The sequence below is a fragment of the Egretta garzetta genome, unplaced genomic scaffold (genome assembly GCF_000687185.1).
Source record: "Egretta garzetta isolate BGI_Z169 unplaced genomic scaffold, ASM68718v1 scaffold368, whole genome shotgun sequence".
Lineage (NCBI taxonomy): Eukaryota > Metazoa > Chordata > Aves > Pelecaniformes > Ardeidae > Egretta > Egretta garzetta.
Window position 1 is genome coordinate 1,020,356 of NW_009260684.1, and position 26,748 is coordinate 1,047,103.

Below are 26,748 nucleotides of genomic sequence, written 5' to 3' on the forward strand. Positions count from 1 at the left end.
GTTCAGCAGCTGGGCGAGGGGGAGTTCAGCCTGTGCAGGGTATCTGCTTGCTGAGAAATGCCCAAATTTCATCTGTTCATGCCAGGTAAAGACAGAAAGAATGATAAATGGAGATCAGATAAAGGGGGGGAAAACCTTACCAAAGATTGTAACAATTTCTGGTGACATTTGAAGCTACTTTTTCTGTTGGATCTGTGGAGTCTCTGCCCTTTTATGAGCATTCAGCTATGTTTGGACTACGTTCTCAAAACTGTAAGGTTTTGTTTGTTTTCCTTACTGAAAACTAAGGATATGTCAGGTCTTGATGAAATCATCATTCCTCACTTCAAGGACTGAAGTCCTTTATCTAAGTACGATCAAAGGGCAAGGCACAGGCTGCCCTGACCTCTGGTTTCAGAGATCTCCCCGAAACATCAGCATTTCAGGCTGCCCATGTTGTTTATCGTAGCAGGAAGGAACAGAGGCCTAGCAACAATATCTGTTTATCAGTCCACCTGTCAGACGAATAAAGCAGTCGTATTAATCATAATCATCCAAACCCTTATCTGAAGCACAATCTTGGACTGAGCAATGCATGGCTGGTCTTGGCTGGTCTGGTGGGAGGAAAGCAGAAGGAAATGAAAACTTCATTAGGTCGGAGGCTTGGGCCATCTCTGGGGATGGGTGATAACACTGTACAGTCCAGAGGGATTGCTCAGGAAAAGTAAACAAAGACTCCTTGATGTATTCACATGGAGGTTTTGGGAAGAAAGCTGCTATGTCCTCATAATCTCTATCACAACTAATTGCATAGCATTGCCCATGGGCTTGAATCTTTCTGGTACAACCTACCTATGAGCTACAGCGAGGTGGTCATTTAACATCGGCCAAACCACTGGGCGGTATCTGTAGCCTCTTTTACCACCACATTTTCCAGTGGGGACAGCACTGTCACAGGATGCTCCATTTGGAGACACCATGGAGACAGAGCTAAGGAGCAGAATACCGGAGGAGATAAAATGAGGCAGGGTTTGGAGGTACCAGGGCCTGTGGCTCTACGCCGAGCTGGAGGTTGCCTCACGATGCTTTGCGAAGAATGGGCTGACGTTCATCAGAGTGCCAGGTCTCCCCTCCGAGATGGAAATGACTGACAGCACAACGATGGTGTTTAATGTGTTTACAGTCGATGTTGCAGGAGATGCTACAGCTCATTTCTGTTCAGGCACCTTGTGTGGATGATGAATGTTCTTTAATAGCTGCAATATTTAGTGTTTAATGTAAAATCACTTGCTCCTAATGCTTTGCACTTGCAAGGTTATGAAGCTCGATTTATGCCTGACTGCAGAGTAGACCAATCCACACAAGTTCCCAGCCCAGGTAGCTGCATGGCAAAGATATAAGTGCGGAAAGTCTCTTCCAGCTCATCCCACCTTTTATGCCTTTCCACCAAGATCTTTCCTCTAAAGAGCCCCCAAAACAGCTGGGGTTATATTAGTAATAGACTCCCTACACCTTCCCATTAACATTTTCTCACATGTGCTTCAGCATCAGCTGGAGAGAACGCTCCCATCCAGAAAAATCACCCTGGACAGCAGAAATCTCTCTGCTTCTGACTTTTCATCCTTACCACAACCATGTTTTATGCTTTTCCCATCCTGACCTCAAAGGAGCCGACAGAGGGAAAGGACCATGAAGGGAGGAAGGAGGCACCTGCCTAAGTATCAAAATACAGCCTATGTTTGGGGAGACTAAAGAGGAAAGGACCACCAAGGGCTCCACGTTGACGGCCCAGTGCCCCACGCATTGGCCCAGGCTCTGTGCCAGTACCTGGAGCTCTGTAATTGCAACAACCTCGCTGTACTGCAGCTCGGCTCTTGGAACAAGAACAAATATGATTTCTTGGAGGGATGGTTGCTTAAAATCCAGGGACTAGCGTCAAGAGCACAGCAATCCTCTCCCGTTACTGTCATTTATTTTGTGCTGCTGGTGGTTGCCTAGAGGGAAAAATAGGCAGAGATTTGAAAGACAGTGCTAATTTAATTTGCCAGTATGAATAAAGATAAGACTGTAAAGCATGTTAATGAAGCTACAGTATCACATAATTCACATGCAAGGGAAACACTGCCTTTCTCAGATCATGATTGTCTTTTGCACATTCAAAACTGATTAAAGCAGGATGAGGGCATTTCATTACACGCCCTCCCATGAAAGGCAATGTTCTTCCAGGGACACTGGGGCACTTTTAGAAAAAGCTGTAGGAGGAAAGATAGATGCCTTTTGCCATGGTCGGTTAAATGTACGGAGTCAAGTGCGTTCACCATAGTGCCATACTCTACCTGCTCACACCTGTTTATCTTCATTTTACGCCTCTGTGGGATTCTTTTTCTCTCCCTGTCTCTTTTGTTTGTCAATTGACAAAAGAAAATCGCCTAAATTATGTTAAAAAAAAAAAAAGTACTACAAGCCCCAGGGAGCAAATTATGCCCCTAGAAGAAGGTGAAAAGATTTTCTTTTCAGTTAAGCAAATTAGAATTTAGAAAAATCAAAATTCTCAGCAGCAGATGAAAGCCCTTGCTGGATCCCTGGAGCACCTGTGAGGGTTCCCAGGCATGAGTTTCATCAGGTCCTGGCTTCATTAAGCAGGTATGGTTCATTCTGTATCTGTAAAGAGGAGATGACTCTGATCCTTACAGATACAAAGGCTCGGGCTTCTCACTGAGATCAGTGGGAAATCAGTTCCCAACTCTATAAGAGAATAGCAGGCCTATGTCTGTAACTCAGAAAGAAAAAATCATATTAAGATTAATTACCCATCAAGCCCTCTTAATCTTGATTTAACTGCATGAGAAAGGTGGATTTGCTGGTCTAGCCAATGGGGTGGAGGAGAACTTAAGGGGATTTTAGAAAAGAAGTAAAAGTGCTGTCATTGATACGTAGGGAAGGAACATCAAGGCTTGTAGGAAGGAGCACGGTCCATGAATTCCTGACTTGGAAGCCTGGGGGTGTGCCTTGTAACGTAAGCCAGGCTGTACGCTCAGTTTTAAGGCACTTTGCTGCTGTTGTGCGGTGTTGCCAGCAGAATGACCCAACCCCAGAAGGGGGGTACAACACGAGGCACAGGCTCAGCGCTTCCTTGGGCACCCAGATGGCTGCTCTGTGCCTCTCCAAGGCTTCCCTTTTAATTGTGCAAATTGCCCAGATGGAAAATGCTCTTCAGGATAGGAAATTACAGCACAAACACCACATATCTGTGCCCTTTCACTTTAAAAATGCAAAAATAAGAGCCTGCTTTCATCATCCATCTGATCTGATGACAGCAAGGCTTTGGGAAAAGCATTGGGAAGAAGTCTTAGAAGTTCTCAGTGGCCCGTGCTCTGCTGCCACCAGGACACATGGACATGGTGTGGGGCACAGACTGAGAGTGGGTTTAGAGGAGAGGGAGGCAGAAAACTACCCATGCTTCAATTCAGCCATCACTGTTATAGACACCCAAAAATAATTTTTTAAAAAAGTGGGTTTAAGGACTGCAGCACTAGGCTCAACCGTGGCCTCTATGGGACAGAGGGTCCATGCAATGCTCCAGATGAGCGGGCAAGGAGGTTGGCCATCCTTGTACCCCAGGGATAAGAATCAGGTGCTACATCTGTTCCCCTTACAAAGATCTCCTTGGGCCACTGCAGTCAGGTCAGCATGGTTATGGCTGTTTGGTGTCCACCTGGGGTTGTCACCAATGTCTTGGTGGCTCCTGTCAGCTGCCCTGTTTCACTCAGGCTGAAGGCCAAGTGTGGCCAAGGCATAGGTGTGGGCACAGCCAGGGCACTGCGAGCCCAGCCCCTACTCACTCCCTGATTATGGATTCTAGCACCGGTGGAAGGCAGAAGTACAGGCTCTTGGCCATTAAAGGCCTCGTTTTTCAGATGAGGCTCCCAAAATCCCTGGGCAAGGCTGGGAAAGAGGAGGGGTGATAAAGCAAAGTGATGTTTATTGTGTTTGTCACACATTTATCCCAGCTTTTTTTCCAAGCAGCTTTTGGAAATCTCATCTATAACAATTTATTTTTTTTCCTCTGCTTCAGCTCCTTTGCCACTCTCCCTCCTTTTTTTTTTCTGTACAGCAGTATCTCTTGTGCCTTCCTCCATCTAGCAAAGGGCTATGAATCCAGGAAATTCATGAACTCTCAGGAAGTTATAGCTCTTAAAAAAGTATTCATTTGCAATGTGAAAAATGGTTTGACATGTATCTAAACCTAGGTGACTTTATGGAGCCATTACGGTGCAGGTTTGAGTTGTAACGTGATGTAGCTGTCTGTAATTACTTGGTCTTAACTGTTGATCAAACCTTCTGTTTTATACGGAAAAGGTACAAGCAACAAAACCACTCTTGCTTTTCCCCTGGTCTCCAGGGATAAACCTGTGCTGGGGAGTCAGGCCAAATGCGAGAGGCATGTTGGGGTTAATTGTCTGAAACCGAGTAAAATGGGTTCGGTTTCACAGAACAGAGAACTGCACAAAAGAGTTGGACTTCAGAAAATCATAAACTATTTGAAACAATAAATATTGTCTGCTCTCTGTGGTTCTTTTGGTTTCTAAACCTTTGTAAGTCCACTTGAATGAAGTGTTCAGGCTTTTTTCTACATCCATACAAGAAAGCTTTGCATTTACTGGGTCTTTTTTCCTTTTAATGAGAGAAGAAATTCTCCTGTAATCACATGCCTTCAGGAGCAAGGACTTTACAATAGGAGACTTGAAAAACAACTGTGATATTTAGCAGCCAGCAGCTGCTTTCTCCAAGCCTTGCAGCTTGGAGTGTCACATACGTCTCTTCCAAATAGGTGCAGACTATCACCAGAACCAGTTAATGTTTTACACTTAGTTTTCCCCAGTTCCAGAGCAAAGAGGACAGAGCCAGACTCTTCTCAGTGGTGCCCAGCGACAGGACAAGGGGCAATGGGCACAAACTGAAGCAGAAGAGGTTCCAGTTGAACGTGAGGAAGAACTTCTTCACTTTGAGGGTGACAGAGCCCTAGCATAGGCTGCCCAGGGGGGCTGTGGAGTTTCCTTCTCTGGAGATATTCAAAGCCCGCCTGGACGAAGTCCTGTGTAACATGCTCTGGGTGAACCTGCTTTAGCAGGAGGGTTGGACCAGATGATCTCTGGAGGTCCCTTTCAACCCTTGCCATTCTGTGATTCTGTGATCAGTTCCTTAAAAATTTGGCTGAACCATCATTTGCTTTCTTTGCCTTTCCTATGCTCTTCCAAAAGAGTTTGTCTCTTTTTTAATGATGACTTTTACCTATATACACATATACATATATCCAAGATATTAATGCATTGCCTTACCGCAAGGCAGTACGCTGAACAGCTGGGGAAACTGAGGCAGTCGCTGTGAACATAACAAAATACAAAACAAGCTGCGTTTTCCATGTGTGCTCATGCCAAGAACTTGTGAAAAGCATTTCACCCAGCCTCCTGAAAATGTGGAGGTAATTACAGATCCTCAACACTCCTGATTCCAGGCCAAATATTTGATAAAATATAAAATACATCTGTCACTATTTTGGCAGAGTTCTTATATCCTGGCAGAGAATTTATCTTCAACTTTGACTAAATTTTTTTTTATTTTTTATTTTTAAAGAAAAAAATGGGCGCTTGCTCCATTGATCTTTGCATCCTCAGAACTCTACCATTTGTTTGAAAAATACATTTTGGCAGGCATTTTTCTGGGGTCCTTCTCTATTTACCTGCTGTGAAGGGAATAAAAGGCAATGTTTGCACGGTGCTAGCCAGATCCCCCAGCCCACGCAGCCCCTGCAGAAGTGTTGCCTTTCATCTCTCCTGTCATCAGATGCCTAGAGCCACAGGTGAGCTGGGAAAAAAAGGAAGTTCTCAAGAAATGGAGGGATTTACTAGACCAGCCATCCTTTGTTAAAGCCAGTTCTTCGTGAATATTTGCTCTCTATGTACCACAAATCTTTTCTTTTGAAGAATCTCATGGAGTTTTAGGTGACCATGCCCTGATCTCTTCTTCCTCAGCCTGTTCAGCACTATCCTTTCCACAGCCTTTCCTGTGGGTCTGTCTTGTCCAGTCCTGAACCTGTCCTCAGTGGCAGGGTTAGCTTAAGGGTTGGAGTTGATCATCTTAAAGGTCTTTTCCAACCTGAACGATTCTATGATTCTATAAACGTGGGAAGAGCATTTTCTACCAACAGTGCTCGCATCCCCGATGCTCCTTGCAGATGAGAACTTGAGACCAACTCTTGTGTCCCTGCTGCTGGAGGCAGCGGCAGGTTGGCCCCTGTTTTGCTGTAACTCCAAGCAAACATTTTCCCTGACTTTTTGCCAATGTAAAGAAAAGCCTTAGGCTTGAGAAAACAGACTGCAGCACCAGTCACTTCAAAAGCATGAGTTTTCTTTTCCCTTTCCTTCCGTTTTGATCATTTGGGTTGTGACACAGTCTGTTTGTCCAAGTCGAAACTCCCTTTGAATCCTGGCCACAAAAACCACCACCAAACGAAACGAGTGGTTCATAGTCTCAGGAAAGAAACTTCACCGTAGCAATGAGCATAGTCGTAAAAGACTGCTCTGGCTGACATTTGTGATGCAGCGTGATGCTCCACAACTGAATAACTACAGCAGGCAGAAGCTTAAAACAAGATAGCTTCAGGATAAGTGACTCAATTCATGCTGTACTGCAAAGAGTCTGAGGCTTCATATTTATAACTTGCGACATGTAAAAGGAGAAAATGTATTTATTACCCTTACTCCAGCTGCTCTCTCAGATTGATGTCGGGACTTATCGGAGAAATCTCTCTTCTCAGCCTCAGCCTTCATCAAACGCCCAATCTCAACCTGTCAGGCCAACATTATCTTTGTTCATTTGCAGAACAATTCTGCAGAGTTATTAAGAAGGAGTCTCGCCGCGTTAATGCTTTTGTGCTTTGAGGCAGTAATCTGGAGTCACTGGAAAGTACAACAGATAGACAAAGCCCTCGGTGCATAAACACAAACAAGAGCTGCAAAGGAGCCAATACTAATCCCTTAGCTTCTGCTTTTTGTTTTAAATGTACAAATTCTATTTCTCCAAGAAATAATTTATAAAGCATGTTTCACAGAGAAGGTTCATAAAAAATACTATCTAGCCATTCATCTTTTGAGAAACCCAACTATTTTACTATTGTAAAATTAAATTTAGGATAAATGATCTAAAGTTAATTTTGTAGAGAATGAGAAATACAAGAATGCCACAAACTTCCCTCCTCATCAGTAATGTTTTAGCGTGTTTTACAGGCAGCGGGTCAGGCTCTGTTACAGCAAGACCCATCAGGATGGAATTAGCTCTGACTTGAACATTGCTGGCTCCATCCATGTCTGTCCTGATGGGAGCTGGGTTTCACACAGAGAAAGGGACTGTGTCCTGGCATCAACGTGCCAAAGTCTAGTTCTTCAACTCTAGACTAGATCAACTAAACTAGGTGACTAAACCAACTTCTCTTCCCCTGCCTCAGTCGAGATACATACCGAGTCCCTGAATTCATGCACTAATATTAGCAGTTGTTTCTTAGGATGGTTTTTGCCATGGTATTGGGCTTAACAGCCCATCTAGTACATGATGCAGAAAAGCAGTGCTGAAGGTCAGGTGCTTCAGAAGGGATGGCTGTGGGCAATTCTGCAGAACGGTGCTTGGGTGATCTCCAAGTGCATGGGACCGGTTTCGCGCTGTCTCTGCTAATGGGCCCCACAGGTTGGGAACAGCACCCTGCTCCCATCAGGACACCACCCCTGAGCCTCAGTCTCTCCATATGCAATGAGAGGGTTAGCACTTCTCTGTTGTTTAGTTTTATTATGGGCTCTGATCTCAAATAAGAGAAAGGAGTGATCATTTCTTGACCTGTTATGTCCCCAAACTGGCTGTGAACTATGCAACTAAGCTCAGGCTGAACCTGTACTAAGTAAATGAAGGTTTCCAGGGTCTTTGGTCACCCTAAGCAGCTCCCACCACTAGGACTCCAGATCACTGCTGTCCCCAGAGTAGCTCTCATGCCCCTTCCCTCCTCGGCTTTGGATATGTCATTGCAAATAGGGTAAGGGCCAAGAGGGGTGGGTGGGACTGGACTGTCAAGACCAATAAATTAAATACTCAACTGTAATCAATAAAAAATAGCAGTCAGATCTGTGCTAGTCTTAGGCACCCCTGAAAAACCCCATCCTGACTGCACTGGAAAGCTTTTCAGGTCAGCACACAGTGGGCTCTGAGATCCTGCAGTACTTTCACTCAGCTCTAGCGACTGCCCCGTGCTTGCTTGGAAATTTTTATTCTTCTTGCAGAGATCGCTGCATCTATCTCAGGATAAGCACTCACTTACGAGACATGTATAGGAAAGCTGTCCCCGTATCTCAGTCTTTCTGGAGGTTTCACAGAGTATAAAAGCCTCTTATTCCTTGTATTCATCACCAAGAACAGAAGCTTTGAATTCTTTGATTCCAGTAAACTACCATTTATTAGACACATTAAATGAAAGACAGTCAAAAGGAGAATGCAACAGAAAACTCCAGCACTGGAAAGCCTGCTTCTACCTTGCTTTTCTCATCACTAGCACAAACAGCCTTTCAGCACATCAAAGGTAAGCTCTGCTATATAATAAGGCACATTGCAGTCAGTGAGATATGGGTGGATGTAAACGCAGCTAAATAGGAAGATGTGTATTTAGAGATAAGTTACACCTCTGAATTCAAATCCCCACTTATCGCCTCTGATAAGTTACTCATGCATTTAAAGTCAGGACATGGTGTGTGTGTTTGCCTCTCTTCCCCAAGAGATGCATACACTTCATGATACTGAGTCAAAATGTTCAGTTCTAGTGAAAGTCCCTTACCGGAGCAGTCGTGGCAAGGTTAGCTGGCGCTGGGGGCACTGATCTGCAGAGCTACGTCCCATGGGGCTTGAGGTGAAGAGGCAAAATTCACTTAATATTGGCTGTAAGAACTCATAGCAGCTGCTGGCTAACCCAGGAGAGTTCTATCATACATCGCCAGCAGGTTTCTGGAGTCAAAAAGTCTTACCTTATATTGTCTATCACAGGGCTTGACCTGCTGTGAAGACACCCTGAGGTGTGGTATCTCATGCTAGGTGAGATGCACTGTCCAAGGCCTAGAGCGAGCAATGGTGAGAAGATGGAGGAACCGCAACGAGGCCTGGGAAGGTTGATGCATAAACCACAGCAACATAAAAAGTGGTGGCTCCCTTGTGTTGGAAGATGAAAGGCAGATTGCAAGGCCGTCCCTCTCCCCAGAACTAAGAGTAGGTGCACGGGAAGGACATCTGGTGTATTACTTGACAAATTGGGATTGTTTAGTCTGGAGAAGAGGAGGCTGAGGGGAGACCTTATCGCCCTCTACAACTGCTTGAGAGGAGGGGAAAACCTGGGGGGGGGGTCGGACTCTGCTCCCGGGGAATGGGTGATAGGACGAGGGGAAACAGCCTCAAGTTGCACCAGGGCAGGTTTGGGTTGGACATTAGGAAAAAAATTTTCACTGAAAGGGTTGTCAGGCACTGGAAGGGGCTCCCCAGGGAAGTGGCCAAGTCCCCAGTCCTGGGGGTATTTAAAAGCTGGGCAAATGAGGTGCTTACAGACAGGGTTTAGTGGTGGGATGGCAGGGTTAGGGTAATGGTTAGACCTGATGACCTTAAAGGTCTTTTCCAACCTAAATGATTCTGTGATTCTATGATTCTATGACATTGCCTCTGCACCTTGCAGAGCACATCAAAGCATCACAGATTTCCTTGGAAAAGGAAGTGTTGGCCAATTTGCTGTAGTGAAATTGTGACAGGCACAATGTCCCTGAAGTCTTTGGAGGAGTACGAGCTAGTCTGAGGATCAAGGCGCTCTGACTTGGTTTTGTTGCTTCGAGAGGAGAAAAATCTGTGAAGTTCCTAAGAGTTACCCTTGGAAAACAATGATGTTTGATGGTGGATTTTGATCATCTAAACTCTGTGGCTTCTGGAACTTAACCCTGTCTATTCTGGAACTTAATTTGCTCACTTTGGGCTTCTAAATTTCAGATCACACTTACTTCTTTCCCTTTCACCCCATTTTATGGGCCAAGGATTTTAAGCAGCTAAAATGTAAGAGCGGAACTCACTGCCAGGGTCGCTTGCGGAGAGCAAGGGTGCAGCGCTGCCTCTGGGGCTGTATGGATAAGGAAAGCTACAGTGCCCTAGGAAGGATGAAGGCTTTTGGAGATATTTTGTTCATTATCAGAACACAGAGAGCCCTAAACTGAGAAGGACTAAAGAGATCGAGCCCAGTGATTGCAGTCTGCTCAAGGGCTTCTGTGCTTTCTTACTAAAGCTGTAGCTCTGGTCATATCAGATAGTGTGGTGGCTTCGGTGGAGCGGTGATTCCTGTGGTGGTTCCCATGATCACATGTTTCTTGCAAGCCCATCATTCCTGGCTGATTTTCAAGAGCCATCCGACAAAACCCTATCTCCAGAGAGGGATTCTCTCATCTTCCCCAGCCTCCAATGGGCTGTCTTTGATAAGCAACAGATGTGCAATGCCTCTCTCCTCAATGGCTGCTGTGATAAGAGGACCCAGCCTTCCACAGAACTCTGACGTTAGGGGACCAGCATGGGCTCACCTATCTTGCTAAGGGCTGTTATATTCAGCACATGGTAACTCACACCTAAAGGCACCCTTCTGTAATTACAGCCTGCTCTGAACCCCGAGGCTTCAGGACTAACAAGGTTGTGTTTACAGAATACATTTCCATGTAATATTGTCCATTTGTCTCAATGAGAAAGAGTGAGGCTGCAAAGAGTGACCAACAAATGTTGCTGGAGTCTAGTCACTGACACAAACCACAAAGATGAAACTCTAATGATGCTGGGTTAGTCTCCAACAGCTTATTTCTCCTTACAGATTTAGGGCCTCAAAACCCCCAAGTGACTCCTTTTCAAAGGAGTCCAAGGGCTGGATTCCCAAGATCTTGTCATCACAATTGCTCAATGACCAAAGAAACTGGCAATTGGTGGCACGTACAACTATTCCTTTGCCACTGATGTTCCTATGACCCCTGAAAAAGGGTAGAAGAGGGGCTTCCAAGTCACTTTGGAAAAATGTCTTTTTAAGAAAAATCAGGAACAAAGAAAATCAGAAAATTAGATTTATATTCGTGCCATTTCCCTGCTGTAGAAAACACAGACATGCTGGCATGGTACCCTACTGACCACCAGCCTACTTGGACCGCTGGCAGTCTCGGACAGGCCTGTGTTCTGCCACAGAAACTGGGATATGTTTGAGGGATTTTTGCCACTTCCATGTGACTCCAGGTACAGTTTTTCCTGGCATCACTGTGGGTAGCTCCTCCGTCTTAGCAACTTATTGCATGGAAATATGGCAGCTAGCACCTTGCCAGCACTCATCTCCCAGGCAACTGGGGCTGACCAAGGCTTCTCCATGCAGGAGATGAGAAGGGGACGTGCTCTGCACCCAGTACAGCATGGTCTTCACTATTCTATCTAAGGCCCAGGTCCAGCCTCCATTTTCAAGACAAATGTCAGTCTAGACATCCCTGAATCCTCCCCCATGCATTTTCACTGACGTCTGTCAGGCTGGAAGACATTAGTCATGTCATTAGATTAGCATGTCCAGAACCAGTAGAACAAAACAACCAAAAAAAACCCCAAACCCCTTCTCTCCCAATAAAGGTTTCTGACCTGGAGAGCTCTCCAGTAATAAGGCAAGAGCAAAAGCTTCCTGAGCAATTCGGGCTTTGAAGCTGGCTAATAAATCTTCTCGGCTGATCTCTGCTGTAAGCAGTGAAAGCTGTCAGAGGTTCGGAGCAGGATTCTTTGTGCGTCCCCACGAAAGTGCTTCTGAACAGTGCATGCTGCTCTTCGCCGCTCAGCGACGGATGCTCCTTTGAAGGTGAAACCTCGTTTAAATTAGAAGCAGTCCCAGCCACCACGGTTTCTTTGTTTTGTTTGTTTCATCTACAGGAGCGGAAAAGGAAGGGCAGCCGGGGCACGCGAGAGCGTTGGGATTTTCCCACTCTTTCTCATGAAAGCCCCATCTGTGCAAAGCAGCAACGTTTCACGTTCAAAGGGGCAAAGGCCAAGGACGTAACAACAACCGTCGTTAAAAAATGAAGCATCACAGAACTCCTTTGTCAAACACTACCCATCCGTCCGGCGCTTAGAGGCACTGGGTTTCCTTGGAAACTACAGAAATGCCAACGGGCAGTGGGACTGATATATCAGGCACATGTCTGACCATCCCACAGGTTTTGGTGGGCAGCTAGATCTATGAAATGACTGCATTGCACCCTCAAGGGTCATGTTGGCTTGTAGGGGGGGTCAGGGCACGCTGAGAGCTTTAGGATGCCTCTCTTCTACCCAGGACTGCAAGAGCAGCTCTCCAGCAATTCTAACGAGGCTGTGTAAGACACGGGCCTGTGCTGGCAAAGACTGAGCACACCGCACCTCAGAGAGCGTGGCTCACGTGGCTGAGCGGCTGCAACGCTGCTGCAATGCAACTGAGACTGGTGTTGGGATGGGCTGCTGCACATCAAGGACCAGAAGGGTTCCTCAGATGTCCTCTGGGGTGGGAGGCTCCTGCGCTGAGAATCCAGCCTGACACGAGGAGCTTAGGGTTTCTTTTCTGCCACTGATTCACTGTCTGATCATGGTAAAGGTTTCAAGGGCTGCAGTTTCAATCCTGGGGGCTCGACTAAAAAGCATTTAGGAGCTGCTGTAGTGACATGTGTCCTGCACAGGCATCTGTCTTTGGACAGACTAAGTTTCCAACCCATCAGCAATTTGGACAGTCTGACTCCACGCCTGCTGGGAGCACCGAGGTGACCATGCTTTGAAGAGACCCGCTGTGCTCAGAAATTCAGCCAAAGCTGGGACATAGGGCACAGAGTCCCCATCTCAGCAGCTTTTAGCTGGAACGCAGAGAAAGCAGGTGAGGGCAGCCAGAGAGACAGTGACCTGCCCCATCCCCATCCCCAGAGAGACCAGGGCAGAGCAGTGATGGGAATCTGGATGCCTGAGACTCCTAAGCCTCGTCATCTGCTCGGCATCTTTCTCCTGTAAAGACAGTGATGATAATAATTCTCATATCATTCCTACCGCTATTACTATGCTGACTTAACCTGCCACGTGTATCTATTTAAGCTGCCAAAAAAATGGGGAGCAAAGCCCCTTGTAGGGCTCCCGGGAGGCCTGCAGGCGCTCTCCCATCACCACGATTCCAGCTGTACACCCGAAGAGCCCACCATGGGGCTGAGCGGGTGCACGTGCCGCACCACGGGAATCTCATCTTGACTGAGGCCTCTGGGCACAGCAGTAATGTGAATAATAACAATAACTTTTAGTCAGGTTTTTAATGGTAAAGCAAGCCTCTCTCTCTCTGAAGAATCCTTTAAATGTTCGCTCGCTCTTTATCTTTTGCTTCCTTTAAACTGTGATTGAATTTAGGACTAATGAAAATGTGAGTCTGAGAGCATTTACTGGAAGCCAGCTGCTCTTGCTTTTTCATCTCCCTCTCTCTGCTGGCCTGTCTCATGATCTGCCTTTTCCCTGTCCACCCAGTGAACGCGAACAAACTCATTTCTCCGGGGGAAGCTGGTGTATAATCAGGGTTTGAGCAGGTTTGGGTCATTCATCTTCATGTGGACAACAAGGTCGTGAAGTGGGCACTGCTCGCTTATTTTCCTTCCCAATATCTTTTCTCAACAGCAAATGGCATCTTAATAAAATGGAAGCTTTCCTTTCTGTCTTTTTCAGAGGGAGAAATAAAGGGTTGTTGGAAAATCAAAGCCTGAATGTGTTTCACTTTTTCTGCACCAGGCAATCAGCTTTGGGCTCTTTTTGTCTGTGGATGGAAACCGAGACTAAACAGTGCTCGAAGCTCTAATTCCAATTTGGATTTCTATGCCCTTAAAGAGCTGGTCAAATATGGGGAAAATATTGCCACCATTTTTTGCAATGGAGGAAAAATGTCTTCCTTGGCAATCTGTCAGAAATTCATTGCTATCGAAGCAATAACAGAACCGCAGGTTAACCTGTGTTGGCTGATGGATCTTGTTTTGTTACCCCTTCTGCATCTCTTTGCTTTGCTAACACAGGAAAGAAGTATTGGGATCTTAGCAGAGGGCTCAGAGATGCGCGATCCCACCACATCCCAGGAATGGAAGGGATCCCAGCTGGGGCTAGCACAGGCAACAGAAACCTCTCCCCTTTGCGTCTGGGCAAGACCCAGGTTAACAATTCTTGCAAATGTTTCTCCCTTTGGCACAGGAGACCCGAGCACGGGTCTGGCAGCTTTCTCGAATGTGTCTACGTGGCATCAGCAGGCACGTGGTGGCGATGTCCACTGTACCCGAACTGCTGCTAATATCACCCTCTGACGCTATCACGTCACCTCCCTCTCAGAAACATTAAAAGGCTGAAGACGGAAGAGCCTCTTACAATCATAAAATAATATAGATGGGCACTTCTATTTTTCACCTAACCTTTTTCTTTTCTGCCATTCCTTTCATGCACACTACCTTTAAAAAAAAAAAAAAAAAGTGGAAAACTTCTAGAATAGAAGGTCAGACCACATGGGAGCCCCCAAGAAATCTCCTACCAAGCTGTTTATCTTGCCTGTACTGGAGTTTGGCAACTGGCTTCTGCGGGAGCAGAATCAGGGCATGACCATGGCACATCTTTCTGGTCTGGGTTTGTACACCACCAGGCACAGGTGGAGCAGAAGTCCTGATCTGTGTTAGGCTCTCTAATGCCACCATCTCCATTAAATACAGAATAGATGGAGAGGAGGAACCAAGGGAATAACTGCATAAATGACTTTGCTCTAGGTGCAAGGAGTGGGGTGCTGGGAGGGATGAGGGGTGCAGGAGGGCAGCGCTATCACTTTGGCACAGAGCAAGGGTTAACATTTACAGAGCAGAGTCTGTTTTGGGAAGAGGAGTGAACTGCTTAGGGATGTACTTGCCTGGGCAAAATTCCTCACTTCTCTCTCTCTTTCTTTTTTCTTTTTGTTTTGTTTTGGAAACACCGGGTACATGGGAGGGGGGAGTGAAGAGACTGAAGGTAAAAAGAAGGGTAATGCCAGCTCCTGACAAAATAAACTTGACACAAAATTAGAGCACAAGTTATAGCAAAGGGGAGTCCCTTTTTAATGATATGAAAAAGACCTATATTGTGAATCTACATTAGAAATAGCCAGAGCAATTAGAATTTCAGGCTGCCACATAACAGGCTCATGGTAAAATAGGAACGTAACATGTCAGGTCTTTTAGTTAAAGGCAAATTGTCAAATAGCTTGTGATGGAAACTTGCCCTGAGAGTGATCAGAGAGGAGCCAGTGAAGTACCTGCTGCTCTGTTGTGAGAGACTGGCATGAAAGTGGACGGGAATAGTTTGTGGCTCTGCTAGCAAAGAGCTCTGAGAGGTTGTGCTTTTTCCACCCTTCCGTGTATTCAGTAAATGAAGAAGTTATTTGAAGGCAGACGTGGAGTCCCAGCCTGCTCTCTCTTGGCATGTCTGCACACCAGAGCTCACTTTCCCTGTATTTTTGAGCGGCACTGACTTTCAGAGAGATGGGGTGTCCTTCCCAGACTCACCAGCTAATCCTTCCCAGATTCACCAGCTAATTCTGTTTCCTTCATCCTGTTGGCTCCCGGGGCTGGCCCTGACCAGACCCATCACGGCGTGGAGAAGGGGCAGTGAGGCCAAGGGAGCGCTGACTTTGCTTCTTGCACAGCATCTTCCAACTCCCCCTTTCCATGTTTGGATCCATCACCTGAAGAACACTGTCCACCGCTCTGTTGAGAAAGCCCCCAAAACTTGGGGGGGGTGTGGTGTGCTTGCTCCTGAAGGTTGATTTCTGATCCTACCTACAGAACAGATGGGCTGTGGGAGATGGACAAACCTTGGCTTTGTTAGCATGAAGTTCAAAGCCAAGCCCTGGGGCAACAGGGGAACTTGGTGCTCCAGCCTTGTTTTCTGGCTGCAGGAGCATGGGAAGGCAAGGAAATGGAGAATATGCTCCTTCATGGTGGCTCTTGCGTATGCAGCACATCCGTCCTTAAGCAGGCTTCGGAGACAAGAATATATAAGGCAGCAAGGTCCCATCCTGCCAGGCAATGTTCAGAGGAAATCTATCCGTCCGCCTATCTAATTATATTGATGTAATTAGGCAGCTCCCTCAGCACTAGTGCAGATTTCAGTTTTACACAACATCAGCACTTGGCAGGTTTTGCTTAGCCCCCCTCCAAAAGAATAATCATTACCACGTTATTTCCATCGTGGGATTATGTGCCCCAGCTGGGATCAGTGTCCTGTTGCACAGGGAGTTCTCTGTACAGCTGGTAAGAGGTGTGCCTTAAAGTTTAGATGGATAAACAGGGTTGGTTTCTCAGATTCACCCAGAATCTCTGTGTACATGGAGCCTGGCATGGGACTGCTAAAATGAACTGCCCCAAACACGACAAAGTCATGACGGAGCCAAAACCTGAACCCTTGGCAGCTGGATTTTGACGCAGGCTCTGCCAGTGAAATAAACTTTCAAAATAAACTTTCAAAACAAGATACCAGGGTGAGCTGCGCTGTCCCTGCTCCACCCCAAGCACCTCTATGGGCTGGTGCCAAAAATCCCGTGAGGGCCCTATGGTTTGTGCTGAGCCGTGCCTGTGGCAACTCCCTGCCTCGGTCTGCAGCAACATCTGAGCTCCTCTCAACCAAGGTGAAATTAAAATAGACAGAAACAATTACTGCAGGGAAAGTGGAAAAGTTAATAGGAGCCTTGAGCGTGCTTGGGAGACATTTGTAGAGTTGTGGGTTGTTTTTTTTTTTTTACCCTTCAGGTCTCAGAAAATAGTTCCAAAGGTAGAAAATTTTTTAAAAATACTTTTGCAAATGTGCACAAAAGAGCCTAGGAAAGCTCTAATGATCAAACAGGGATTTTGTTCCCCATAGTTTATCTCCTACAATCATGAGAATCCTGTAGTGGAGGAAAAGGAGAATCTGGATGGCTTTATTATAAAGCAGATTGTTAGAAAAGCAAAGCTGCCTTGGAGAAAGGAGGAAATTTGATACATGTCTTTGTCTGGTCTAGTCCATGCAGAGACATTTAAGGCCCACGGAAAAACCTCTTTTTGGCACCACTGGGTGTTGGATCAGGCCCATGCGTGGCAGGAACCATGCCACGCCCTAGTGCACGCACATGCATTTCAGCTTCAGTATGGAGAACCCTGCCTTTTTTCCACAGTGAGTGAACGGGTAAATGAATTGGGACCTAAAGCCTTTTTGTGATCGGTCAAAACAGTAATCACCTTTACCGATGAGCGATGGCATGAGCACTTCCATTTCCAGACCTCAGCTTTAGCCAGCAGAGCCAAGCTCCTCCAGGGATAGAATCACAGAATCATAGAGTCATTTAGGTTGGAAAAGACCTTTAAGGTCATCAAGTCCAACTGTTAACCTAACACTGCCATCCCACCACTAAACCATGGCCCTAAGCACACCAATGTACCCATACTTAAGGCTCTGATGTGTCTCTGATGCATTAGCTGGGCATGAATATTCTCCTGCTCCAGCAATGGTTGCCCAAAGGGTAACCCAGAGGGTGGTTCTTCCTTTCAGACCCCAGAGCCTAATGCACCCAGCATGATCGCTTCTGCAAAACCGCACACTCACAAAGAAAAAGTCTCAGGCTTTTTAATTTGCTTCTCACCCAAGTCAGGAAGATGGATGGTTAGCTGCCTAGATGATGGTTTTGAGATATCCCTGTCTTGTTGCTTAATCATACACTATATCAAGCAAACAGTCCCACATTCATAATACGACAGTAGCAGGAAAAGACCTTTAAGGTCATCAAGTCCAACTGTTAACCTAACACTGCCATCCCACCACTAAACCATGGCCCTAAGCACACCAATGTACCCATACTTAAGGCTCTGATGTGTCTCTGATGCATTAGCTGGGCATGAATATTCTCCTGCTCCAGCAATGGTTGCCCAAAGGGTAACCCAGAGGGTGGTTCTTCCTTTCAGACCCCAGAGCCTAATGCACCCAGCATGATCGCTTCTGCAAAACCGCACACTCACAAAGAAAAAGTCTCAGGCTTTTTAATTTGCTTCTCACCCAAGTCAGGAAGATGGATGGTTAGCTGCCTAGATGATGGTTTTGAGATATCCCTGTCTTGTTGCTTAATCATACACTATATCAAGCAAACAGTCCCACATTCATAATACGACAGTAGCAATGTCTGACTGATTCTCCCTGTTCATAAACCAGATCGTTATCCCTTCCCATCTGCAAACATAAAACCCCATAGTGTTATTACATGACTGATGCCATCATAAAACGCCCCCCCCCCCTTTCTCATTTTTACATTCACATCAAACGGATGGAGACCTTTTACTGTTACCCGCCACCCCCTCTGCCCCCTCTCCGGAGGGCCGATACAACAGGCAGCCGTCGGCGCTTTTCACCCGTATTTTCAGTAGTGGTGGTTTGTCCCTCTGGCGGGTTGGCTCTGTGCTCCAGCTGGAGGTAGGTGCTGCCCTCTCCCAGCCCTTGCAATGTGTTTCCTCTTACTGCACCCAGTATAAATCAGGGACGCTAAAGCATATTTTATTTGGAGCATCTGCTGGAACAGCAATTAATCACTGCCAGGCTATCTGAAAATAACCATTAGTTTTTGTTTTATTCTTTACTACATAAGCAGAAGAGATACATCTCCATTCCAGTTATTAATCCCCTTGCTCACTGGAGGAAGGCCAGACTAAACCTGGGACCAGACGTCTGCCAGGTGATCCCAGGAAATAAAGGTTGGAGTTTAGGCAGAAAGGTGGAGCTTTGCTGGAATTAGGGATCAATGAGAAAAGCAGGGGGCTTTGCTGTGAACACAGAAGGGATCGTGTCTGAGGAGAGGGAGGAATTCTTGTAGCTCTGCAAACAGATGTTAATGTTTAACAGGACACATAAAAGGAACTGCTACAAAGCTTTGAGAAAATTATTTTTCCTTTGTTTGTTAGCTTTGAGCTCTTTAGGCAGTTAATTAAAGGATATTCTTGGAATATATCGTTTTCAAATTTAGGCACACAGCCAAAACAAGTGACCGTAAACTTGGCATCCTGGGGCTCTCTATTAATTTTTCCTCTATGATCTGGGAGTCGTGCGCTTTTTAAGGTCAGACTATTGTTTTTCCTAATTTCTAGGACTACAAATTCTCTTTCATGAGATCTACAAAATCCAAGCTCTGTTTTTTAAGCCCTAGACTTCATTGCCAGTAGACGGTGTCTTATGAGCCTTCCCAAGGGTTTTGCAAAGTCCAGTTCCTAAGTCACTTAGACACTTTTGAAGATTCCTACGGTATATATGATTTAGGCAGCCGCACGGTGGGATATCATCTCAGGAACTCTCCGCCAGGTTCAGCTCTGTAGGGCTAAAAGCCAAACTACCTTTAAAGTCAGCTGATGTGATTTAAAGATAAAGAGAGAGAAGATCTGCTGGGATTTGACACGCCACAGTCTTCTTTGCAGAGCTACAGCCACATTTTGAATACATGCAGCAGGAGCACGGTAGCAACACAACATTCACATGCGGTGCACGCACCGTTTCAAAACCTGTGCCGGTATGTGTCAAGCCCTCTGTGTGTAAATGTGTATATATATATGTGTGTGTGTGCACATACACATTAGTGGCTGTGTCTCACCAAGTCCACAACACAGAAAAAAAACTTCATGGACTGATAATTATGAAAGTATTTATTACACTTATAAGCATGAAAACTGTGGGTGCGTAACAAAAGTTTTCGTGCCTACCAAAACTGGCTCTGTGATTATGGCTCCATACAAAGTGCCTATACCTCTGTGAAGACATTTTAGCACATCAAATGACAAATCCCTTTATTATTCATGCTTATCTTAATGCTGCAAAGCACAGGCCCGTGTCCTGCTCTGTGCTGTGGCTGAGTCCCATGGGCATTGCTTCTGCTGCCAGGGAAGGGAGTTACTCCTCTAGCTCCCGTGGTCTAAAATAATAAATCCCCAACCTCTGCTGATGATCTGGCACGGAAGACCACAACTTGCACACTGTGAGAATGAAGCTCCTAGGCCAGTTGGAGAACTCTGCTATTGTCATTCCGGGTTCTTTTTTTTTCCCCATCATCAGCTCAGCTTTTCCTTTGCCATGTCCCTCCCCTGACCGCCTACAAGTATTAAGAAAGGCTCCATGGACCAGGCTGTCTCTCCTACTCCCCAACCCCTTCCTCACGCCCTGTACACATGGGGGGAAGATGGCACGATGCTCTGTAGGACCCAGCAGTGGATGTGGAGGTGGTTTCTGCAGAGCTTTAGGCATTTGCCACCACCCATCCCCAAATTAGAAAAAAACCCCCACCCTAATTGCTCAGGTTTTTCCAGGAAGTGTTCCTCAAAAATCAGCAAAATAGGTCCTTAATGAATCATTTAATCTCATTGATCTTTTTAACGGGAATCACTTATTTACTTAAAATTTTAAAATTTGCTGCTGTCCCTCAGGTCATTTTGGTTTTAGAGATGCAGACTGCTAGGAAGCTAATTATGTAAAACTAGCAATTAATTTCTCACAGGCATGACAAATATTTGACTTAAAAGATGTCTCTCCCTTCTGGTGAGCTCCAGCCAATTCGTGTGTTGATAATTGCCGTGGCACATGCCAGGGAATGAAAGGCTGTCCTGGGATATCGAGCTCTTAACTTTATTTTTAAGATATTTGTGATTCCTTTCCGCTCAACCCCTATTGCTTCTGTCTACACCCATGAAAAGAGAGTGCAAGGACATCACATGTTCTCAGGATTTTTAAGCATTTCAGTATGATTTTTGCCTGAGACAAGATGCAGAAATTTTCTTAAATCCACCGGACTTGCTTCTCAGGGGCTGAGGTTCGGCGCTTCTGCCCAGATTCATGTCTTGTAACATTATATATTTAGCTGCAGGATCTAAATGGGGTGTCCTGTCTCCATTGGCTTTCTCACCATGACCATGCAGAGTGAAGAGTATCTCCAGATATAAGTCCACCAAGGTGCAGGGCTCTGTGAGCTGTCAGTCCAGCTCCATGAACTATAGAAAGAGCCAAGGTTTAGGCTCTCCTAGGCATGACAGAGCTCTTGGAGATGGACACCTTGAAGGACTTCAATGGCCAAGCTGCTGAGAGAGCTAGGAAAGATACTTAAAGTGAAGATTTTGCATAGGACAGCAATTGCAAGCGTTGCCCAGCCCTGGAGATGGTGGTTCCTGGGATGCACTCTGACTGCACCCCTCAGATCCCACTTGCATAAACTCCCATTGGAACAAGCAGGATAGCGACTGAAGTCTGTAGGACACCTCCTGTCGATGCCAGCTGCCCAGACCACACGATTGTGGATGAGCACAGAGGAGGCAGGTTCCCACCTGAAGTGAATTGCTATAAATCCAGAGGCTCATTGGTGCTTACACAGGAGGATCGGGTTCTCTGCACCAGATTAAAGCAACGCTTGGAAACAATCTCTCTCCAAAATACGGAAGGCTTGGGGGAGAGATATTTTGTTTGTTTTTCTAGGTGTGTGTGAAAGAGATTTATAACATAAATGTGACAGTAGTTCAACTCAGCAAGCCCATCTCTGATGCCAAATGTTGCCTGGTCCATGGTCCCACATGTGCTTCCTGCTCATTTATTTACCTTCTACCTACAATAAAGACCGTGACGGAGCCATTTTTCCTGTTTGTAGAAACCTTGATGTTGCCAGATGGGAAGTTCAAACAGTAATCAAAGCATGACTGCTGGGCTGGTTTTTTCACCACTTGGTATGGGAAGGTATTGGCTGAAATTCCCTGCCCTTTCCCTGCAGAAGGCATGGGGGCTATGAATCCAAGTCTTTGTGTTACCATGGCTTAATGGGTTACTGACTACCAAGACAGACATGCTAATGAGCTGTTTGGATGTTCTTTGCCCATCTCATTGCAAAGCAAATGTGTTAGCTCCATGAAATGTAGTTAAGCCAGCAGTTCTCAGGGTGGCTTAGAGCTCCTGTGCAGCTCAGCTGATGAAAGGTAATGCCTTGACCTGTCGTGGCTCAACAGCTTTCAGGGATGTGTCAGCTTGAGTCTACCTAAAGTTCATTAGTTCTCTGTATGAAGCTGAATTTCGCCTTTTGTGAATACAAAATGTCCTGTACAAGCTGCATCGTTACTTCCATTGCCTTATCATCTGAGCCATGTGCTTCACACGGGCACTTTTACCCTCTGCAATGTCAAGGTTATAGAACTGAACTGTGAAATGATATTACAGAGAAAGGCAGCATCAAGTAGGAAGAGCAGGATTTGTTCAGACTGGAATCTTATTGAAAACACAATTCAAACCTCACTAGAGATTCAGAGATGAAAATAATCCTTTACTTTTATTTTGCCTTTATTTTCAGTCTGTGTCTTTTATTCTCAACACTGGAAGGGCAGGAATACCAGTAAAAATGTCATTCCTATTGTATTTAATTGTTCCAGTTGAACATTTGAACAAGAGCCTGAGATGGAGAAGGCCCGAGGCAGCTAAAATGTCAGACTGAGCAGCTTTGAATTTGGGGGGGAAAAAAGCACACGACAGTAAATGTTGGTTAAATCAAACACCTGAATTGCTGGATGCACCCTCCCCGTTCCCCGCCCAGCTGTCCTGTGCCAGTTCACTCCTTCTTCTAAAGGGGAACTTTTCAGCAGGTTCAGTCAAACACATAACGTTAGCTAACATGTGCCTGTCGGAGAATCACCTTGCTTCCTCCCGTATCCTCTCCGCTATTTGCACAAAATAACACTAATTATCTAAAACGCTGGCTTCCTCTAGCTACCTGTTGGATCAGAAGATACAATTACCATAATTCCATTGCAAATTTCACTTCTCATAATCACTCTCCATTACAACAAGCATCTACGCTACCTTTAGCTTCACCTGGGAGACGGTGAAAGCAAGGATTTAAGTCATTTAACTCTTTCCAGCCCAGTTTAGAAAGAATTAAGTATGTGCTTTGTTTTAAGAAGTCTGTAGGAGCCGCACCCATGGGCTTGCTGAACTGGTGAGTTAGAACTACAAGGTATTAATCTGTCCTAAAATTGAAGTGTCTCTGGTTTTGCGGTCTGGACTTTCATAAAGTCCAGTAGATGAATAAGCAGTCCCAGAAGTTAGCGAGTTCATCCTACTTAAACCATGTTTAGGAAGGGCTAAGTTGCCCTCTGAAGGTACCATCTACACTGACTAAAGGGTATGACTTGTTCAGGCTGGACCTCCCACTGTCTGACAGCAAAGCTGACTCCTGTAAACCAAAAAAATCTGCCTCCAACTGCGTGGGGAGCACCCAGTGGAGGTCTCTGAGATTATCAGAGTACTCCTACACTGTGTGTCCTCATTTAGTTTAGATCTGAACTCCCCCTATCGCTGAGATGACCCAGTTCTAGAGGGGGACCTGAGCAGACTCATTTGGGCTGATGAGCATTTTATCCAGATCTGAGCAGCTAATCCCACTCAGGATCTTCCCAGATATCCATCAGCAGGGCACAGCAGAACACAGTCCCTGAGACCTGGGGAAAGCAAACCTCTACAAAACCTCTCCAGGATGCTGGAAAACCAAACCCCACTCATCAGCAATTCTTCCGCCTGCTTGGATGAGGGTGCACCAGGTGCTGTAATTGCTGTAACACACATCTCTGCAATTACAGCCAGCTACGATACCTCCCAATTCTGAGCGACTGATGGATGTCTGAATCGGTAACCAAGGCCTTTGAAAGATGAGGACTGGAATTTTAACAAACTCGGGAATATTCATTCCCGCCACCCTCCAACACACATCTTTTCATTTTTTCGCTAAAAAAGGAAATGTTGCAACTCCTGCGGTATGACCGCCTGTGGTATGACCGCCTTCTCTGAAAACCCTCCTGCCTGGCCACACTTTTTGCTGGTCTTGTGTTGGTAGCACGTGAGCACAAGCAGAAGAGCTCAAGCTGCCGAGCTCCCAGCTTCTGTGTGCCACCACCTTGAAAGAGGAGCAAGCCTTTCATTTCAGACAGTAAAATTTTGCCTGTGTTCTCCTGACATAACCTGCACAGACCTCATCCCACTCCAAGGAGCCGAACAGCCACTTTTCCCAGCTCATACATACCGGATCATACACAACTAATATTAGCTCGGCTGCTGGCAGCCCTCCTTGACCGCTGGTGGCTCAAGCCAGGGATTTTATAACAGAAAGTTTTAAATTTTAATCCCAGTAGTGACCATAAAACTGACAAGACGCTCACAAAGTTGGTGAAGTTATATAGATAAATCCTTTTTTCCTTCCTGTACCTAGAAGTACATTTTCTATGATCTCCACTGGTACTAACAGGGCGAGCAATAGCAGTAAACACAGCGAAAATAATGAGAAAATTGTGTATTAGGTTTCTGTCCTGGCAGAGTTTTCTCGGAAACACCAGCCTGGGTATTTCAAAAACCTGCAGGCAGGCCCCCAAATCACGTGGGTAATGTGCTTTAAAAATAATAAGATTTCATAAATACAAATCAATAGTGAGGTTCAGTTTTGTCTTTCTAGTGGGCGCCTTGGCTTTCCTGTGCTGCCTGGTCTTGCTCTGCAGTCCTGCAAGTCCAAACCATTATCTTTTCTTTAAAATAAGAAGCTGAAATCTCTTTTACCCCTGACTCTGGGAGCTGGAGATTCCAGAAGAATATTGACTATTGCCAGCCTCTTAATCAAATAACCAGAAATTTTGTATTTTCTCTATTTTTCAGAGCTTGAGGATTGTACAGTGTGTTAATGAGCAGCTTTCAAGATCCTTTCCCTTTCCCCTCCTGCCTTCTTTCGGGAGTTTATTTTTAAAAGTACCATCCAGGGCATTGGAATAGCAATAAAGAATAGGTTAAAACCTCTGATGTTTCATTCCAGGAAAGCTGAAAAGATTAATGCACTTGTCTGCAACTTGAGCCTTTGCTATTCCCAGCTCTCCAGAAACCAAACGGCATGTACAGCAATTTCTTTATTACTTAAATCACATTGCACGATTATTACACCACTTTGGCTAGGAGGCAGCAAAATTGTGCTGGCCGCCAAGGTTAAAGGTGACCGAAAAAAGGTCAGCGTGGCAGCTGATGGGAAAATCTTGTTGGCTTCACAGGACAACATTGTAGGTGTAGAAACCTGGAAGGCCTGGCACGTGGGGAGGGTGGAGGCTCCCTCCTCCCTGCGTTTTGCCGTCTTTTGTCGTTGCTTTGCATGGGAGAAAGGCTCATTCTGGCAGCTACATGGGGCCTTGGGACGGGAGCTCAGGGAAGCATTAGCTGTTGCAGCTGGATCTGGAACACCAAGTTGCTCTCTCACACCTCAAGCGCCCAGCACAGAGCAGTTACAGTGGGTTGCGCCTCTCCAAGCGTTGGCTAAATTTCTCTCCATTCAGGTTTTTTATCCGTAGCCCACACAGATCAGCAGTGGCACCAGACAGTTCAAAGTGTAACACAGATCACAGAATCATTTAGGTCGGAAAAGACCTTTAAGATCACCAAGTCCAACCATTCCCCTAACCCTGCCATCCCACCACTAAACCCTGTCCCTAAGCACCTTGCCTGCCCGGCTTTTAAATACCCCCAGGGATGGGGACTCGACCCCTTCCCTGGGCAGCCCCTTCCAGTGCTTGACAGCCCTCTCAGTGAAAATTTTTTTCCTAACATCCAACCTAAACCTGCCCTGGCGCAACATCATCCAGAATGGAGCAGAGCGCTGCACCTGTCAGGGCTGGTTTTTAACAAAGCCTTTAGTACACAAGGTAGGGCTTTACAAAACCAATCTGGAGTTCCCATACTCGGCTCTACTGGGTTTGGTCCTTTTTTCATGCAACCCTTTCTTGTTACCTTATTACTGCCCAGATCAATGCTTTAAGGTAGAGGCTCAGGAGAATTTGGCCAGGTCCATGAGAAAGCAAGGATCTCTTGAACTGCAATTTTGCATTACGGGTACTGGACCAGCTCTTCCACTACTAACAAACACAGACATGGAAGATCTCAGTTTGCTAAAACACTACGGCTCCTGTAATGATATTATACACCATAAAAATGGGCATAAATTGGAGCACACTGCATCCTTATCATTATTTGCACAGCACAAACATATAATTAGACGGTATATGAGGACAGAGTTAATGGCATTTGCTAACTGTTAATATTAAATTTCAGATGTTTCAAAAGGTTTGGTTTTTACATTATTCTTGCTTTCATCTTCCCTCCCCCCCCCCAACATCTTCTCAAAGGTTCAATTATTGCTGCTATTAATATTTCTGGGTGTTCCTAACTTTAGCTGTATCTATTTTTCAAGATTATTTTTATGTTGAGTGTCTTTGTTAATAGTAACCAGACTCTTTAGGATAGCAAGTATGAGTGACAGCCAAAGAAATCACTTTATACAGGATTCCTGACACAATATTTTGACAATTTCATTTTAAGTAAGACACTATGATTGTCAGTTCAGTTACAATATGGTTGTTGCTCCCTAGTGGAAAAAAATTCAGAAAATTGAAGGAAATCAAATTCCTGGCTAAGTGATTTTTACAGTAAAACATTCAGGTCTTGCCCTTGCCTCTCATTCCACGTGTACAACACTGCCTGGTGCTTGAAACACATAAGAAGAGCACAAACACATCCAGCAAACCTTTGCGAACCCAGGCCTACTTTGAATAAGCATCTAGAAAATATAGGTAATTCATCACCCTTTGTAGG